The sequence below is a fragment of the Solanum lycopersicum genome, chromosome 10 (genome assembly GCF_036512215.1).
Source record: "Solanum lycopersicum chromosome 10, SLM_r2.1".
Taxonomy (NCBI): domain Eukaryota; kingdom Viridiplantae; phylum Streptophyta; class Magnoliopsida; order Solanales; family Solanaceae; genus Solanum; species Solanum lycopersicum.
The window spans coordinates 12,554,167-12,573,784 of record NC_090809.1 but is presented as its reverse complement, the minus strand read 5'-3'; the positions used below and the strand labels follow the sequence as shown (position 1 = coordinate 12,573,784).

Genomic DNA, 19,618 nt, shown 5'->3' with positions numbered 1-19,618 from the left:
ACATACTCTCAGTTATCTTATGTGCTACGTGCACGTAAGTTGAACGTGGTAATTTCTAAACTTGTTCAGTTTAGATCCCACATCCTTCTAAAATATGTAGTTCTATTTTTTGTTGTACTTTTTTGTTGATACTGGGCGGAGTTTAATGAAGGTTTTTTGGTGAACCTCAGGATTTAAGGACAGATCAGTCCATAAAGACCGAAAGTGAGCTGGATCATGACTTGTACTTGGAAGGTTGTAATTGAGGCCCGGAGGAATGGAGAAGATTGGTTTTTTAGTAACATAAATTGTAGTGGTATTTAGGTCTAAATTGTTGTAAATATTACACTCTAGTTTTTTATGCCAACTTAGAATCTAAAGTATAAATGTTTGTAAATATAATCCCTCTAGTTTCAGTGCCAACGTAGAATCTAAAGTATAAATGATTGCATATATAATCCCTCTAGTTTCAGTGCCAACTTAGACTATAATATATAAATAATTGTAAATATAATCTCTCTGGTTTCTTTTGAGGACTTGCTAGTTATCTTCCTTTTCATAGTGACATTTCAATATCATCACTATCGATCACGCCAAGAAGAAAATGTTTATGATAATTATCCAAAAACTTGTTCAGAAATATTGTAATGGAAGAAACATCATTAGGAATTTGACAAAATAAGATTGTTCAATTTCTATAAAAATCTATCACTGTAATATCTGCAGATGGGGATAAGTCTAAATAGAGCGAAAATGGTTGAGTTAAAACTCTATTTGGATAAGTTGAATGAAAGGACAAAGAAGTAAACCTCCCCACCATAAAGCTGTCATTATTTACAGGCGTTACTTAACACTTTAAAAAACAATTGTAAATACTAGAAAAAACTATAACAACTCTTTGAACAGACAGGTCCACGGGATTATATGGAACTAAACTCCTTTTCATAAGTGAGAAAATATTTTTTTTCAAGATCCAAAATCTTGGTTCATTATAAACCTGTTTAAGCTTCAGTTCTTCAATCTGCCTTGGTACTCTCCATGGATACCGTCACTCCAACTTCAGCTGGCGGAATGATTCGGTCATGCAAGGTGTACCCCGACTGCAACAAGACGCAAAGTCATGTTTGTTAGTCATTCAACTTCAATGAAAAGGGATGTCTAAGTACATTCTTGATTTTCAATAATCATTAATTATAAAGAGCATGACGATTGAAATAGAAAATAAAACACACAAATGTTGGAGAAGAAATTTAAAACAGATACCTTGAGCCAGACAACAACCATGCCAGGAGACTTTTTAGGATCTGGTACTTGAAACACTGCATTATTCTTATTTGGATTAAATTCTTCATTTGTAGGATCATATTTTGTTGGAATGTATATGTCCACTTATTAGTCAAGGACAAGGTCCCTTGACTCATCAAGAACAATAACTAAAATATATGCTGAAAGTAAACAACTGGAAGGAAGATCTGGATAAGTTGTTTACATGGAAACCCCCTTGTTAAGGGCGGTGAAAACCATGACATGTCCTTACAGGCTTTTCAACCCAAAATCCAATTCACTCAAACGGATTAACGATTAAAATTACAACTTCTTTCCACCTAGGAATTTACCTCTAAATTCCTTCCCCATCAATGTAGTAACTCTGATACAAAGAAAGCAACTAAGCAGATACCACACTGCCCACTAAATTACCTAACTCTACATAACATAGAATTTTCTAAGCAGATACAATACTACCCACTAAAAAAATTAACTCTAACCGATTTTGAATTTAACAAACCAAACAAAATATACGAATCCTTTATACATCAGGAGAAGATTTACAATGTAAGCACGAAATATATAATCCTAAGTCAACTAGACAGCTTTATAGCTCTATCAGGTCCTTGTTTCTTTTGAGGATGCTTCTTCTTGAAAGTAGGTATTTGCAAGTTCTCCTGAGAATTTTCAAGTTGCAAAAACCTATATAATGATAGGCAAAAAACTGAAGCTCAACAAAGATGCTTCAACACTCTATCAAATCCTTTTGTTCAGTATAAGCATTGTTCTTCCATGAACATGACCTTCTTTTCAAGATTATGAATTCTCATAAAAAATCCCAATGTTTTTGTTTGTCAAATCTTAAGTTTGTGTTTTGGGGAAGAGACTATATAAACTCTAACACAAACTCGTAGGGACTGCTCATTGGGTGAAAGCTTGTTGTTTAGAAAATTTATGCACTTACCACATCAGAGATGACAGTTTTCTTGCAGTTGTCTCATCACACTACAACAAAAATAACTTTTAGCGGCATTAAATATAGATATTAATAAAAAGTATTAAACTCTTCACCGACATTAGATAAGTGTCATTATAACTAATGTAGCTAAAGTGTTTAGGGACATACACAAAGAGTGTCAATTACCACTAAAATACTTATTTATTGCAATTAAGAATTAATTGTCGCCAAAGATCATTTTTGTTGTAGTGTCACCTTTTCATATCGCAGTACTCTTCCAAAGTTTTCTTAGTAGCTTCTTGAGAAGATGTGATGGCTCACTCTCCTTTTGAATGAATTAATTTGATGTTTGTCATGTTGACTATGTCAACCATAAAGAGTTATTAACCGTTGAACTAACAACTTTGTCCACTCTAGTTGGTGTAGTATGTTGCGTGTCACCAACCTCTGACACGACAACTTTACAATTGTATCCCATTATAGATCTAGACGAGAGAACTCATTTAGGGACAGGCCCATGCATCTGTGACCATTATAAAAACACCTAGAATATAACATTTCCCCCTTTTTTTGATAATTACATACAGATATTCCTGACAATAACTTCGTTCGTTCGTCTCACTGTGATTAGTCCCAATTATAAGTATCTGGTTCCTTGTTAGATCTATAAATTTGTTAAATCAGCAAAACTTATCATCAACCCCAAATTGACATATTCCCCCTTTTTAATGATAATAGACTTTTTCACCAGTTCCCCCTATCAACAAGAACTCTTCGCTAAAGTTTATCATCCCTAAAGTTTGTCAAATAATCAAAAAAGCATTTCCCCTTTTTAATGATGACAAACAATTCTTCCCCTTATCAGCATGACCATGTCCTTTTCAAGTAGCTAGCATTGATTCTTCATATCGATATGGACATGTCTTCTTCAAAGTAGCTAACATCATTGATCTCATACCTTAACAATTTCCCCGCTTTTGACATCATAAAAAAAGGTCCAAGCAGTAAACCAATCAGACAGAAGTGGAGTTCAAGCAAATTCATGGACACTCGGGTAACACTAAACATGGGTAAAAATTCATAAAGTAATGAGACAACTAAGTAGAAATAAGATATTTCTTGTTCATAAAAAAAGATTAGCAATAAAAGCATTGCACATATTATTACAAATTAGAACCAAAACAATGCCCACTCAATTTAGATAGAAAATGAGGAATGGGGAATGAATTAGAAGTTAAGAAGAGAAGAGATGACTTAGAGACAGGGGATTTAAAGAACATAATCAATGACAATATCCTTAGCGTATTTTCAGAAGCCTCTTTTGAAGTTCATATTCTTTGTTGTCCTGGCATCATGTGGAACCTTCCAGGCTGCCTTTTTTTTCCACCAGGTCCCTACGATAGTGTTATGCCAGAAGCTGAGCCTTTAGGCAAACAATTTCAGTTTTCCGTTTAGCAAGTGCAATTGTCATACCTTCCAACACCAGTCATAGTTTCTCATAACAAAAATATTTGTAAATCAAACTTACTCAAGGCCTACGAGAAGAATTAATTAAATATTGAGAACCAAAAATATTACATTTCATTTTTTAGTTTTTTTTTAACTAAACACCCTCCTATTCTAAATACTTTAAGTTATCAGAGTATCAACTTCCTTCCTTTTTGAGCATCATCTTTTCCACTTCTTCTTTTTGCTTGATGGATCTAGTCCCTCTTCACACTCAAAAACATCTTCATCAAAAAGATCTCTAGTAAGAACAAAGAATTTAACAATTTGAAGTGTTTTTGAGACAGGAGAAAAGAGGGTTTGGAAAAACTCTTATATTTGGAAATGAAATTTAATTTTATCGAGAAATGAAAGAAATATGGAATATAAAAAAGTTAAAAGGGTTTATCATGTTCAACGAGGTGTCATTTGGTTTTTAAAAGATGGTCCAGTGGTAAGACACCTGAATGACAGACATGTGGCAATGCAACGATTATCATCCATAATTCAAAATGCAATGTTAAGAGTGCTAACCTTCGAAAACGGACTAAGTCCCTCTCTATGTGATAGTCCTGATCTATCTTGACCTCCATTTTCCTTTGGCACTTTTGCGATGTTTGTATGCCAATAAAAGGTATGAGACTGAACTTGCTGAAACATACATAACTGAAAAACAAGGATATTTGTGCCCTTTGCATAGTCATGAGAGAACTGATTATTTCAGGCATGATCCATTCAAAAATGTTTCAGCATTCCAATTTTCAGTTTTAATATCTTGGCAAGGTCTTATAATAGCTTCAAGTTGTTGCTTGATCCACAAGATTGAACCTATCAAGCTGCACCTTCTGCATAGTCTGCCTCGGTTGTTAAAACAGCAACTGAATCTTGTCTTTTAGTTACCCATGAATGAGAGATCATCCTTAATCATAAGACATTAATGAAGTACTCTTTTTGCTAACTGGATATGCATTATGATCAATATTACCACATCTCTCAAAATAAAAAAAACTCATGATGAGCAGAATAGAAACATGTCCATGTCTTCTTCAACTATCTTAGGATTTTCAGAGTTGCCTTCAAATGTAATTCTGGTGGATAATGTTCAAAATTTGCATAAATTCTTACACTTGCATAATTTACATCTAGACCATATTCATCCCACATCCAGGTTTCATTTGGTCCCCATGAGAGTATCAATTGACTTGACATTCATAATATGAAACTCCTTCAACAACTTCTCTTAGTTGGGACCACGTTCCTATCTTAGCAACCCTTCATGATGACATTACTCCTTTTTAGCATTGTCTTGACATCAACTAATTTAACCCTTTGATCATCTCCTTGATGAACTTTTCTTGACAAACAACGGTACCTTTAGAGGTTTGTTGAAATTGTAGTTCTAAGAAGAAGTCTCCCATCGTGCTCATTTAGAAATCACAGCCTATGAATGCGGCAAAATCTTCAGACAACAACTGAAAAGGTTTCTTCAAAGATAACATCGTTGATATACACTTGAATGATAAGCAATTCATTGACTTGTGATTTCAAAAAGGGGGATTTTTTCAATTATACCTCTTTTGACACCATTGTTGATAGGAGCTTGGACAACCTGTCACCGGGTTGGGAAACAAGTGTCATACTTTGACTCTTTCAAACTGGGCTTTATTAAATTCTCCATTCTCATCTCCATGATTCACATTTGAGTGTGAACTCCATCAGCTTTGTTCAATAGTGTCCACAAGACTGGGCCCCTCATCAGGTTCATAATTTACATCAACTTCCTTGAGATTGTATGATTCATAAAGAAGATGTTCTTCAGCAAGAACACTATTTAGACTACCTCTCTGAATTTGAAGCATGTCTTCAATCTCAAAATGTTCTTTGTTTTGCAACTTAGTTCTCCATTCTTCTAGGTTTATCAAAAATCATATGAACATCTTTAACAATGCATAATTTTTATACACCAAATAAGCATTGTTGAAGGATGAATATCCTATACATACTCTATCAAACCTAATTGATATTGAGCTTCTCAATATCATTATTTTGACCACAAAATATGTAACTCATCTTTTCAGTCCGAAGGATCTTTGAAAGATTATAAACCTTCATATTTCACATGAAGGATAGTTTGATTTGCTTCTCTTTATTACCAATTTCACAACCTTTGTTATCTACAAATTTCATTTTGTGTAGACTAGGACTAGGTCCCTTGACAGAAGTTTGTGTAGTAGAGAAACGTTTACAAGGGCATGTCTCTCATGTCATACCTCAATATTCTCAATTTGAGCACTAAAGCAAGTGGGAATATCACAATGATTAGTAATAAGAACAATAATACAGACGCTCTTGCATCTCTTAAGAGAGAAAGTTTGTGACCACACGTTCTTTTTGATAAGAACTTACCTTTATTTCATTCATCACAAATCTATTAAACACGTAAAATATTGTACGTCAACCATTGACATAGTATACATTCTTAAAAGTGTGTTCCATAGATTTCCCAAACATGTCTGCCCCCAAAAAATATACCCTTTATTTCTATCGTCGGATGAGACAGCTCCACCTTGAAGTGTCTTGAAAGAGAGGAAGTATTTCAGTTTTCCCAGTCATCTGTTTTGAGCAATCACTATTCATAAACCATCAATGATTGATGCTACCTCCTCTCATTTGCATAGCAAATATCTAGTTAGCCTTCGGAGCCCATTTGAGATAGAGTTCCAGTAAGCATATAACTGAGTGATGAGTGAATTCTTTGTCCAATAAGGTAGGATGGTTTTCTTCAACTCTGGAGAAAAAGCAGGACCACTTCCCTTCTTATGTCTGTTCATGTGATAAATAGGTCCCATCTTCTTCTTGTTCCTCTATTTGGAATAGTTTGAGACATTATCTTCATTCATTTTCCAAGATGCACAATGTTTCCTCTAATGACCATCACGACCAGAATAAAAGCAAACAAAGTTGTTAGACACGGCCACATATTTTCTGCAGAAATTGTAAGATAGACTTTTGCTTGAATTTATTAACCCCTTCTTATCATTTTGACCGTGACTAGTAAGATTGGCAAGCAATTTTTAAGAGGTGGTCCATTTGAGATGTTTTGTCAAGTTCTTCTTTAACATGGACCAAGTCCCTCCATAAATGATTCGTTCTCTCCAAGGCCATAACAAGTTTTATTCAGAGGTATTAAAACTATTTTCTAGCTCGACTTGCACGTTGTTTGCCTCCCCCTTACCTCTGCCACATTCTCACTCAGCAAATCTAATTTTCCCTATGTTCTAGATTTTCAACTTCTAGAACTACTAATTGTTGTTCCACAACAGTTATTTGGTTAACCAAGTCTACTTTTTCTTATTAAAGTATACTTATGTTGTTGTTCATCAGATCGTCTTCAGTTGTAAACTCAATGAACGAGTCAATCAAAATAGTGGCTAGATTCCTCAACGTCTTAAAAGAGTAAACTAGCAAGTTTTGTTTTAGATCAGAGAGGGTTACCTGTGTTTGGCTTCTTAATCATCAAATTTTGCCATAAAAGCAACCATGGCATCAAACAAATCTTCATCATCTTTGATTACAAGCATGGATGCATATTTAAGATGTTCTTACACTCGTGAGACACTTTAAGAACCACCCTAGGCAAAAGATCCTTCTTCATAACACAGTCAACAGATTCGGTTCTGCTTGAATTGTCATGGACCTGGTCCCTTCTTTCGTTTTTGTCTTTAAAAGTGAGACAGTACTTTCTTCTATGCATCTTTTAAACTTGAAGATATTCAAATAGAGCATTAAATGATAGTACTTCAGGATTCCTGGCTTCATAGACAATATCAACTTCATCAGTCCAAGATCTGGGAAGAATCTCAAGTATCTTTATGACCTGCTTCCACATAGTGACAGGTTCTCTTATAATCATGAGCTCATTTGTGATGGTACGAAATATAGTACGCGTTTCTTGAATAAATTCACCTTCTTCCATTGTGAAGCTTTAAAACATAGTAGTGAAGAGATCTAATTTAGATTTCTTTGTTTATTCAGTACCTTCGTACATTATTTTCAAAGAATTCTAGATTTCCTTGTCTGATTCACTAGATAAAATTAGATCATATTCATTTGCTCCGATTCCACACATTCAGTGCTTCCTAGCCTAGTTATTTTTCTCAACATCCCTTTTGTCAAAGTCAACGTATATTCGTCGGGTTTTGAGAACGACACCCTCACAAATAACATCCGACAACTCACAATATTTAGCCATTATAGAGTCAAACATGCTCCTTTTTCACCATAAATAGTACAGACCATTAAATAGAGGTAGCTTCGTTGGAGACTGACCTTATTGCATGGTTCATGGCAAAGCAATTCTTCACAGGATTCTCTCTCTCGGTGTTAACCAAATAGAAAGCCCAAGCTATGATACCGATTGTTGGAATGTTTGTGCCCACTTATCTGTCAAAGACCAATTCCCTTGATTTAGAAAGTAAATTAACTAAAATATAAGCAGAAAATAAACAGTTGGATGTAAGATCTGCAAAAGTATTTTACGTGGAAATCCTCTTTCTCAAGAGTGGTGAAAATCACGACCTGTCCTCTCAAGATTTTCAACCCAAACTTCATTTCACTCATACAGAGCAATGATTCTGATTAAAAGTACTTTCAACGTAGGAATGTACCTCGAAATCCCTTCCCCCCAAAATGTAGTAACTCAACTACAAAGAAAGTAACTAAGGAGATACCACACATCCCACTAATCTACCTAACTCTAGATAGCTTAGAACATGACTAAACAGATACAATAGTTCCCACTAAATCAGTTAACTCTAACCGATTTAATATTTTTAAAACCCAATAAAATATCTGAATACTTTACAGATTAGGAACAAATTTGCAATCTAAGCATGAAAGATATTATCCTAAGACAATTAGACTACTTTCATCTCTATCATGTACTTGTTGCTCTTGAGGATTCTTCTTCTTTAAAGTAGGTCTTTGCAAGTGTTCTTGAGAATTTTAAACTTGCACAAACTTATAAAATGATAGAAACAAAACTCAAACTCAACAAATATACTTAAACACTCTATCAGATCCTTTTGTTGAGTTTGAGTACTATTCTTCCTTGATGATGACCTTCTTTTCAAGCTTTCAAATTTTCACAAAAACATCCAAGTTTTTATTTGACAAATCTTAATTTTGTGTTTTGGAGAAGAGACTATATAAAATCAACACAAACTCGTCGAGACCACTCATTTGCTAAGATCTTGCTGTTTAGAAAAGTTGTGCACCTACCACATCAAAGGTGACAACTTTTCTAAAATCTATCTTCTCACCTTTTCATATTGCAGTCTTGCAGAGACCAGATTGGTTGCAAACTTTTCTTAGTAGCATCTTGAGAAACGTTCTGGCTCACTTTCCTTTTGAATGAACTAATGTGTTGTTTGTCATGTTGACTAACTCAAACATAAAGAGTTATTGAGTGTTGGAAAAATAACTTTGTCCGTTCTGATTAGTGTATTATGTTGACGCCTCACCAACCTCTGACATGACAGCTTTACAGTTTTACACCATTATAGAACCTGGACAATCAAAATCAGTCAGGGACCAGGTCCCTCCATTCAAGAGGATTATCTAAACACCAATAATATCACATATTTTCCCACACAAAATTTTTTTGAATACCTAAAAAGTAACGAGATGTAAGCAAAAACCCGCACTAAGAAATATATAATGGAGACCTCCTCGTGGAGGTCTTATAAAGACATTTAAGACGAAGAAGTATCGATAACATATATCAGAAGGAAACAGGAAGGATTCCAAATTCAACCCCTTGAAGTTATTGAACCTTACATTAAAATTGGAGCAACAGTAAGCATTTTACTAGTATTTTTCCAATATCAAATAGAAATGTTTGGATCTGGTCTTCCAGCAGCATGTATATATAAAGCAAACTGCAAATCTTCTTTGCTTCTCCTTCGTTTCATTAGCTGGGTGGGTCATTTAGCAAAAGTAGTGTTGCCAGTATGTGTTAGAAACAACCAGAATGATTGATTTTGATAAATTTTGCTGAAATAGGAAGAATCAAAAATTTAGTGAATTTGTAAGAAAGAAGAACAAAATTTTATTTAAAAAAACTAAAATTCTGTAAAACACGTACCAGAATCTAAAATATTTTAACAAGAAAAAGATCAAGTTCACTGAACTCACAGTGTCGCCTTAAGGAAATTATTTTCCTCTAATATCTGAGGTTTAATTTGGAATATGATCAATCAGGGTAAAAATGATCTCAATCAATAGAGTAGTAGATACAAAAAAACTCTGGTGTCAGCGAACCAGGCAATAACAGCAAAATACACGAAGTAATTTATTGTGCAGAAGAAGAAGAAGTGCTCAAAAAAATTTAGTAAAGAAAATTCTGAAGAGTGAATGGAATTTATAGGCAAGAGGAACAAGTTCCGAATGGTTGCAGTCTTTTCAAAAATCACACGAACATCAATGAAAGTTTGCATCCTTTCTAATGATAATGGCTTTTCGTGAAAGTTGAAAACTTTCACAACAGTCCTTTCAAAAAATGGTGGGAATTTTAAATAAAATAGAAAAGTTTTTTAAATCAAACAACGCGCGCGGATCCGAGTGGGGTCGAGTTATTCAACTAAAAAGTTGAAACGTTTCAGTTAATTTCAACTAAAAAACTAAAACGTTTCTGTTATCAACTAAATAATTGAAAACATTTTGGATAATTAATTAATTAAATAAATAAATAATTAAAATAAAATTTGTCCAGAAAATAATTTCTCGATAAGCCGAAACCGAGACTAGCGAGCGACAACGGCGCGAGGGGATCCCTCTTTTCGACCCTTTTAACAATTAATAGGAGTGTTTCAATATTTAAACTCTTCTATTTTTATTTCTACCACCGATGAGGGACAAATGCCTTTTCATTAAAGCATAAAAGGACTTTTCAATTTCCCAACTCTTCAAGTTCTCAACTTTCCAAGTTCCTCTATTTCTCATCAACTCTTGCTACATACCCAACAAGTTATTGAGCAGCAATGGGTTTTAGGGCCTAAATCTGTAGGATTTTACACTGCCTTAAGGAGTAGTTGTTGAGATTTACAACTATAGTCTTCCAGAATTCACCCTTAAAGACCTAAAGCTGTTTATATATTATGTTGTTAAAAAAGGTTGAAGTGTTACATAGATGAATTCAGAGTCTACCAACAGTAAGAAAGAACATAGGTCATGAACTATATTTAGGTGAAAAGGTGTACCTTGGAAATTTGTTTATCAGTCATTTCAACACCTTCCAGAAGTGTCTTAGAAGTGGCACAGCACAAATAGTATCCTTAGATTCATCAATTTTGGAGAAGCTCTCTTTATAACAGAAGAAACTCGTTCCATATTATCAGCAACATCTTGAAGAGATTTCAAAAAATTATGCAATAGCATTTATGACGAAGATAAAAGAAAATCACAAGCATAACGTATACTAATAAGAGAATGCAGGAGCATCTGGTAAAGCATGTGCCTAGAAACACTAAACTTAAATGACAACGTTTTTCTTCATTTTCTGAAACTCATAATCTTTTATCTTTAAGAGTTTTTCCTTCTCAGCCACTAGTTTCACTAAGTCATCCCTAGAAAGATCCTCTGTATCTAAATCAGAATCACAATCAGAATCAGAAGATACAGGTTGTTTAGTACGTCTTATTCTTCGTTTTACATTTTTATCTGTGTTATCTTTGGATGCTAAATTAGGACCCGAGTCATCATTCTCATCTTGACCCTGAGAATCACCAGAAACTGAAGCTTTATTTTTTTCAAATCACTTCTCCATTCTCTTTTGTGCTTCCTTGTTTGCTTTGGGATTGAGATGTTTCTTTTTCATTATACTGGGGGGATGCAGAGGATAAAATTTCGAACCGTTACAAGACATGATCATGGAATAGAGTAACCTTATTCACTATTAGCAGAACCAGCAATATTAAGGTGCATATGAAAATTGAACATTTCTTCTTTTCAGAAGTACAGAGTAACTCATACATAATTTCTCAAGGCATCAAACTAGTGGAACCTGACAGGTAACTATTTTTCAAATTATGTAGGTCTGGATGTCCCTTTGAAACCTGACAGAGGCAATCCAACTGATAAACAGACTACAACTCCAAAACCCACTCAATACCAATCATCCCAGGAACAAGCAAATATTGCAAACTATCTCAAAGTAGTTGTTTCTAAAATTACGTAAGCTGCTAGCATCCAATTAAGGTAGAGAATCAACAGTATATGCATGCAAGCTGATTTAATGTGTGCAGAGCAGGGTAAAAATGATTGCAAGAATGTAACACAAAATTTCAGAGTCAATATGACAAATTATTGATGTTGTAACGAAAAATCAAGTAAGCACGATTTTCTCATATTCCATGATTATCACCGATTGTTTTACATACCACAATTTACTTCAAACATGGGTATCAACAATTTCTTAATCCAAATTCAACACAGCGGATGATGGTACGCTTCAGGTATTTGAACAAAGTCACGATTGAATTGTAATTTTTTTCGTGATAACCTTAATTGTTTTATAAAATATATTTAGATTTTTTTCATGATCATTATCTTATGATTTATTATTTTGGGAATTTGTCTTTTTCTTACAATCTGTATCGTGGGTACATAGCAAGAGTAAATGGGAAATGGAGGAAAGATGAGAAACAGAGAAAATTGAAAAGTAGGGAACTTGAAAAGTCCTCTTATACTTTACTAAAAAGGAATTTCTCCCTCATTAGTGGTAGAAAGAAAAATAGAAAAGTTTAGATAGAGAAACAATTCTATTAATTGCTAAAAGGATTTGAAAGAGGGAGCCCACCCCCCTTGCGTCATCGGCGTCATCACTCAACTTTGACTACGGAAAATGATCGAGAGATTATTTTTTCGACAATGTTTGTTTTAATTATTTAGTCAATTATTTTTATAATTAATTAAATTAAATTAAATGACCAAAACTTTTCAATTAATTAATTGAGAGAAAATGGTCTAACCCCCCCCCCCCCCAAAGTTATACGGAAAATCTCACTACACACTCCAACTTCAAATATGTCGTATTACCCACTTGAACTTTATATTTCTCGATTTTCGACACCTAAATCCTGACCTATCATTGGAGGTGTTCTCGCCGCCTCTAGGTGCGTTAGAAGGCAAAATTTGACAAAAAATTCCGCCTTCTCCAATGGTCATCTTCCCCAACATTAAATAAAGTGTTGTATCTTCTTCCCCACCATTAACCCTAGTTCCTTTTATTTAAAAAAACACGATTTATTCTCAAAATTAAGTAGGATTTAGTTGTTAATATTCATTTCTACTTTAAATCTTGAATTTAGGATTTGTAAGCTTCTCTAATTTCTTAGTAAGGTCTTTAATTTGATTTGAATTTTCTCAAAATTCATCGAAAAAGGAAAATGAAAACATGAATAAGCTTTGTATGGATGACTTAGACCCAATGCTCTACGTTGTAGTTAAATGCAAACAAGGAATTTTTCTGATTCAGCAAACTTTTTGGTCTAAATTAAATCCAAGAAGAAGATTTTGGTCTTGCCTATCCTATCAGGGAAAGACCCACATGGGTTCTAGGGGGTTCAATTGAACCCTCTCGGCAAAACATTACGCGGTATATATAAGGTAATCTCCTGTACTTATATGTATATATGCAATTTGAACCCCCTAATAACAAATTGAAACAGACATCCCAAACGAAGATTCCGGTGAAATTAACCTTCATATCTACGGTTAAAATTCTTGTGTTAGCGATTGTTTTTACTATTTCCGTTTCAATTTTTTTAAGTCTTAGCTTCAGACATCTTTTTTTCTTTAGTTTTTTATTTTATAAAACATGCTAAAAGGGTGGTTTTAAACCAAAAAAATTTGAAGGGTCCGCCACTAAAATTATATACTACTAGTTCCTTCAAATTTTGTTTTGATGACTTATATACACATTTATACTTCTATTTTTGAAACCCCTGGATGGAAATCCTTGGTCCGCCATTGCATGCTATGGTGTATACGGTTTTTCTTGTATTCTTGTAACACTTTATTTTGAACGATACTAATGTAATGTACTATTTTGGATCATTTTTAGTCTAAAAATTACAAATTGTTTCGATGGATGGACAAAGAAAAAGTTGATCCAACATCAAATTTTATCCTTCCAAGATTTGTGAACAAAATCAATATGTTGAAGCAAAAATTACGTATTGGACGTGTTCATATTGACAACTTGAGGAACTCTAATTTTTTATTGGAGAGTAAACTCAATAGATGGTTGAAATGGTGTAGGTTCAATAGGAAAATACTTTTGTGTATTTTGACTTGTGTTGTTGTATTCATAAGCAACCAGTTGTTCATGTGTTGCATATTTGGGTATTTGTTTGATTTTTGTTGTTGTTGTTATGTTTAATTAAAATTGTCAATGTATGTGTCTCATTTTGTATCTCTGATATCTATTGAAGCTTTTACTAATATGCAACACTTCATCACAACCAACAACCTAGCCATCCATTCCTATTTCAACATAGACAACACAACACCATTTGAAAAACACATAACCAACATAACATATGTAAGCACACTTGAATAGCCAATACAATTCGTTAGAAAACACATCATCATCATTCATTGAAAACGCCTGACATAAGGCAAAATTTACAAAAATAACGCCTCAAACAAGGCAGAATTTACAAAAATAAAGTCATATTCATGAGGCCTCACATAAGGAAAAATTGACCAACAAACAAAATTCAAAAAAGCAAGTCATTTATGCAATTTGCATGGGCCAACTTAAAAGTTCATAAATACATCAACATCACTACAATTTAGATGGCTTCTTTGATAGTGAAGAAGTGTAATTTTTACTTGAACTATTTCTCATTGTATTCTTTCTTTGCTTCTCTCTAAGTTCATGGAGCTTTTTTGTTGAGAAAGATATTTTACCATTCCATTTCAACTTAGTTGTATTACTTGATATATAACCAATGTCACCAGTGACATAAGACAATCTTGTCACTTTTGCTTGTCTAGTCTAGATCTTACTACTTGGCATGCCAGGCTACAGTAAAATTAGGATTATATTAATATTTAAGTTGTTTAATAAAATGAAATTAGTATTATAATTTTATTTTTAAGTTGTTAGCATAAATCAAAGACTCGTATTCATGACTTTGAAGCTATTTGCAGTTTGGAAAACACCCATTCCCATGACTCTTCGTCTTTTCTTTGGAGATGTGTTTCCCCTACCTCTTCCTATTTTAGTAGTACCAGCTATTGAAGATGATGTAGATAAGTGTTAGGAGAAGAAGAGGATGTAGGAAAATCAGTAGGTGCAGTAGGTAGGGGAGATGCACTAGGTGCTTCTAATGATGTATTAGTTGGTCTTCCTCTTCCCTTCTTTTAGTGGAGGCTCACCTTCTGATGGTGCTGATGTTTTTTATACATATAAGAGAAAAATTAAGTCATAAAGTAAGAAAAAGTAAAAGAAGTTCAAATATTACCCTTGGTTTGCCTCTTCCCTTGCCTGAACATGTGTATTCTGTCCTTACTAATGCATTAGGTAATGGTGCACTCTGTCTTGTTTATGATTCAACACCTTCTCTTTGAGGAAACCCTCTCTTGTTATGGAATCTAACATGGCATATATTGCATGTCATTGCAAGTCTTGTCCTAGGAAGCTTCCCAAACTTTTTAGTTTCTCTAGCTTATTTACTTCTAGCCTTAAGTGGCCTACCAAGAACGTTTGTGATTTTTAGTGACTCAATTGTGGAGTTTGTAGAAACTTACCACATCCCCATATTTTTCAGTGGTTAAATAACGTTGGCATCAGTCCTCAAGTTACTTTCCTTACAGTAGCAGTTGTCTATACAGTCATAAAGAGAAAACTTCTTAAATTATAATGTAGCCACTGCATCTGCACATGGTATGCCCCTTAACTACCTCACCCTACAACTAAAAGTTCTCCTAGCAATATCCGCTTTGTGTTGACAATGCCCTTATTTCACTTCAAATCCAGCAGCTCTGTTAAACTCAGTGGTATAGTCTATAGACCTACTAATGTTCTCCTTTAAATCCTTCAGAGCCATTGGAGAGAAACTACACTTCTATGTACTTGAGGACTCCCTTAAATTGCTTATTCTTGTCATCATCTTCACTCTTATTTCTTGAAGCATAGTAATGATGTTTTTCTATTTAGCATCCAAGATCAATGCATTAAAACACTAAGACATTTTGTTCTCTACTAAGTCAAATTTTACTTCAATATTGAAACAAACTTGAGATAATGCATGCGTACCCCCAAACTATGATCGAAATCGTAGAGACACACATAAACTTATCTAGGGTCTCATTACCCCACCACCACCACCACCACCACCAAACTAGTTTAAAATGTAATTAATACACCATAGAGAGTGTGCACATTCTAGTGAAGGCAAGTGATGAGTGCACAAATTTGAGACATGTCATTTTTTAATGGTAACTTTATAATTAGTTAGTACATATTTACTGACAATAAAACGTATATATAAATTTAATTATTTTTATATATTTATTTGTGGAATATATTTTTTAATATCTTTTCACTTTAAACTTTTTCTAATTATTTTATTATTTTTTCACTTTTAATTATACTTAACAAATTACGTGTATTTTCTTGAAAAAAAAGTTAATTGAAAAAGTTTCCTCTATTTTTAACATTTGAATTTTATATGTTTTTTTTATTTTATTCTCTTATTTTGATAACATTTCAAAATTAACTTATTCTAAATATAAGACATTTGAAATCAAATCAAAATCAAAGACAATAAAATAAAATCAATAGATAAATAAAAGAGAAAAAATAATGAACGTAGGTAACAAAAAAAAGTTTTGATACAAGGTAAAAAAATGTGTATTAATTAATTTAAATACCATATTTTAAAATTAAATAAAAATATTTATTTTAAAAAAAAATAATAAAAAATAACATATACACACGTGGCGGGCGAGTGTATACAAAAAGAACAAACTTGGGTGGTTGAACGTGCCACATCAGCAAAAAAGTGCACAAAATACGAATAAAATGAGTTTCGGGCAATAGGATCTTAGTTAAGTTTAAGTGTGTCTCTGAGATTTCAGTTCTAGTCTAAGAGGGTATTTATGCCTTATCCCAAGTAAACTTTGCACCAAAAATTGATGTTGTAGTACATTAAGTCATCTATCATTTATTTCTAGGCCTAACAACTTCATTTTCTCTATATATATTGTTCCTTAATTGAGAGTCAATTTTACTCTTAGCTATATTTCAAAATTCTTATCTTCCTTGAAGACCCTCCAATCCTTGGCCCAGTTAGCTAATATGTGCCTATACCACATTCTATGTTCACACTTAGGTAATACATTTGTAATTGCTAAAGATACTCCCTGCAATAAATGACTATTAGGCCACAATTACATATATAAATTGAAAATTGCAAAATAAATTCACTTTTTGTATTTTTGTAATCAAGGTGTGACCTTCACGATCTCCAAGCCCCAAATAATCCCTTATGAACTTGAGAAACATGGTCCATGTGTGTTTGTTCTCCTTTTGAACTACTGCCCAAGAAAGTGGCAGCACCATCTGATTGTTACCATGCCTGGACACAACAACTAAAAATTGGCCTTTACTAATACCTTTTAGGAAACAATAATCTAATCCAATGCACTTCCTTGGATGAATCAATGCCTTCGTTAAAGCATCAAAACAAACTCTGCATTGCATAAGTAATTTCTAGTTGTCTTGTTCCAAGTATGCTTTGGATTGTAAGTTCTTATCATGAAATTATTTGTCGTCTTATCAAGACATCCATACAAAATCCCTGGGCAACCATCTTTACATCTAACTCTAACTTTCTTTTGCTTATTCACCCACTTCTGCAATTGAATCCTCCTTTTAACTACATATTTAGTTACTGCTTGTCTAAAATCTTTTACATCTTTAAAAACCATTCCCAACTGCCACACAAATTTCTTTGTTGTAGGATCATGAATGATTTTTTGAGGTCTTGAACTCCTCTTTCTTGAAAACTTTACCCCAATGGATCTACCAGATTCATGTTCATCATTATTACAACATTCATCTTCATCTAACTCAAAACTACCCTAATCAGAACATGTAAAGTAAGACTCATCAACTCCTACCCTTCCTTTATGAATTACTTTACCTGTTCCAATTTCATCAAAACATAAATCTAGTCCAACTTAACCTACTAATACTTCTTCATTGTCAGCTGCTACTCTTTTCCTTCTTTTCCTCCTTTAAAATCTCCTTTTTTCAACCCTCAACTCCCTAACCTTCTCATGTACATCACTACCATACTCTTCTCCATTATAATCTCCAACTAATTAAGCTTTAGACGTAACACTATCCTCAGTTGAATAATTAGAATCCGCTACTTCTTTCATCCAAGAAATAAGGTCCAACAATACAAACATCTATTTCACCATCTGCACTAGCACAATCTACAGTAGACGTATTGAAAGGAGGTGTGGTAGTGAAAGGAGGTGTGGTTGAAAAAGTAGCAATAGGGTCCTCACTATTTAAGTGGTCTTCACCTACCCTAAAGTTAAGGTTTTCACTTTCACTAGGCCTTGTAATAAAAGATGAACAAAATTCTCCCATATCCACATAACTACCTTTTTCTATTAAGATGGGCCCCACAATTGTCTCATAAACCAAATGCCTAACAATTACCTCCACTTCATCCTATCTTCCAAAACACACATCGTGTCTTAAATATCTTTATCATTATCAATATCTACCAAAATGCCAATTTTAGTTGCTTTAATAGTAAAAGTGCAAGTTGTACTATGTCTAAATTCTCTAATATAGTCTTTCAACTTAAAATATAACATTTTATCGACATCAATATCCAGAAATTATATAACTTTTCCACCATTATATATTGGTTCCACACTACTTAAATACACCACGCCACCGTGGTAACACCTTAGAATTATCAAAGAAAACCGACTCATCTATTACCTGAAGGTAATAAAAAAGCAGAATAGTAATTACTGACATACTCTAACTTGAGCGCAATCCAAAAAATAGAATAGTACTTAAGAACGAATAGAATACAAAACAGTAGCAACCAAACTGAATACAACAAAATATTTAGCTTCTCTATGAACATAATCTATGAAAATAAATACAGCGCAACAGCAAACTAGCATCTTCTGTATGGACATAATAGTAAAAATAGTATATAAATAGAACACTCAATGAACATAATACTAAGATGAACTAAATACAAAACTTATGTGACATAGACGAGCATGGGAAGAACTAAATTTCATGAAAAAATTGGTATATTATGGTGTAAATGAACACCTTAGACAATATTTGTAAGCAACACATAAGATTTCACACAATAATGCTCGAAATTTCATAAATCAACAGCAACTACAAGGGATAAATCACAAACTCAAAATTACGGGATAAAGAACTAACCTTTCGATGATGGAAAAATCATTTGTTGATAAACTACAAAATGAAGTTTACAATACACAGCTAAATCGTTTGATGATGGCAAAATCATTTTATGATCACCAGAAATGGAGAAGAGATGAAAATGAGGAAGGAGGGTTTTCTTTGTTCTTTTACGTTTTAGAGGGAAATGGGTGAAAACAAGAAATTGGAGTTTCAAGGCGGGGGACCGAGCACATGGAATCACATAGGATGAATTGTTTGGTGTATGTGTTGATGTCAGTGCTTAGCTTTGTAGAAAATAGAGATATGTAAAGCTAGATGGAGAAAAATCATAATTATTGAAGCATAGAAACATACAGATTTTCTACGTACATGCTACATTCTAAATGATTTAAAGGATGACATATATAATGTCTATAGTGCAATGAAAACTTCAAAATAATTGT

At 33.4% G+C, this 19,618-nt stretch overlaps 1 pseudogene; it reads right to left on the bottom strand.

The window, feature by feature from the left end:
• Window positions 1–995: 995 nt before the first annotated feature.
• Window positions 996–11,589, bottom strand: LOC101268520 (grpE protein homolog 2, mitochondrial-like; annotated as a pseudogene).
• Between the last annotated feature and the right edge of the window lie 8,029 nt (window positions 11,590–19,618).